Source organism: Bos indicus, chromosome 9, assembly GCF_029378745.1.
Source record: "Bos indicus isolate NIAB-ARS_2022 breed Sahiwal x Tharparkar chromosome 9, NIAB-ARS_B.indTharparkar_mat_pri_1.0, whole genome shotgun sequence".
NCBI classification, from domain to species: Eukaryota; Metazoa; Chordata; class Mammalia; order Artiodactyla; family Bovidae; genus Bos; species Bos indicus.
Window position 1 is genome coordinate 44,409,920 of NC_091768.1, and position 1,388 is coordinate 44,411,307.

At 38.5% G+C, this 1,388-nt stretch overlaps 1 pseudogene; it reads right to left on the reverse strand.

Annotated features, from left to right (window-relative positions):
- Positions 1–305: 305 nt before the first annotated feature.
- LOC109563629 (small ribosomal subunit protein eS25 pseudogene) lies at positions 306–718 on the reverse strand (annotated as a pseudogene).
- Between the last annotated feature and the right edge of the window lie 670 nt (positions 719–1,388).

Genomic DNA, 1,388 nt, shown 5'->3' on the forward strand with positions numbered 1-1,388 from the left:
CCATACATCAACATGAATCCGGCACAGGTATACACGTGTTCCCCATCCCAAGTACAGGGAAGGAGGAGGGAGTTCTGGGAATTCTTTACAAATTCTAGATTCAGGTTCGTTAGCAGAAGTGCATTGCAGGTATTTTCATCCTGTCTGTGGCTTGTGCTTTACTTTTTCAAACAGTGTCTTTTATTTTATTTTACTTTGATTTAATAAAGTTTTATTTTTCAAAACGTACAGCTGGTGGGACCTGTTTAAAAAAAGAAAAAAAAAATCAAATCAGAACTACAGACCCTTGTGAAGGGGATGTGTACTTCGTATAGGAGCCCCAGGTTCACGAATCTTCACCAGCAGCTGGGGCATCTCCACCCTTGGTGTTTCTGGTGTAAATCACTTGAGCTCTGTGCTTTGAAACCAGTTTAATAAGTCCTTTACTAAGGAGTTCCTGAAGGGCTGCTCTGGCCAGGGAACCACGAATCTTCGGTCTCTCAGAGACGACAGCTGAAGTTATAAGCGTATAGTTGGGAACTTCTTTACAGAGTTTGTCATATGTTGCTTTGTCAAACAAGACTAGCTTATTGAGTTTGTCCCGAACTTTGCCTTTGAACCACTTCTTCTTTTTGGCCTTGCCCCCAGATTTGTTCACTGGATCTTTGTCTTTCTTGGCCGACTTTCTGGCATCTTTCTTCTACTTGTCGTCCTTGGGCGGCATAGCGAAGCCCGGAGAGCAGCTGCAACCACTGCAGCCTCGCTAAGATGTTGGACAAAGAGGAAACAGTGTCTTTTAAACATGGATGAAGTCCAATTTATTGATTTCCTTTTATGAATCATTCTTTTTGTGTTTCTTGTTAGAAATCATTGTGGGTCCCAAAGTCACAGAAGATGTATCCTATTTTTTTCTAGGAGTTTAATAGTTTTTAGATTTTTAAGTTTATGATCTCTCACGAGTTTAATTTTCGTCTGTGGTGCTAGGTGTGGGTTAGAGTTCTTTTTTTTTTTTTTTTTTTGGCATGTGGATGTTCTATCACCATTTGTTCAAAAGGCTAAGCTTTTCTGTGCAGTTGCCTTGGTATCTTTGTTGAAAGTGAACTGATCCTCTATGTAGATCTATTTAAGGACTCAATCCTGTTCCATTCATCTATATGTTTATATTTGGCCAGTACCACACTATCTTGATTACTATAACTTATAGTGTATCTTGAAATCAGGTTGTGTGTGTCCTCTAGCTGTTTTTAAGATTATTCTATTCCAGATCTTTTTCAGTTGTATATTGATTAAGTTATGGCTTCTGATCATCAAGTCTCTCACCTTTAAAAATAAGTATGATAATCATATCTACACCACAGAGTTATTAGAAAGGTTTCATTTTTGTAAATCATTTAGTAAGGTGTCTGGCA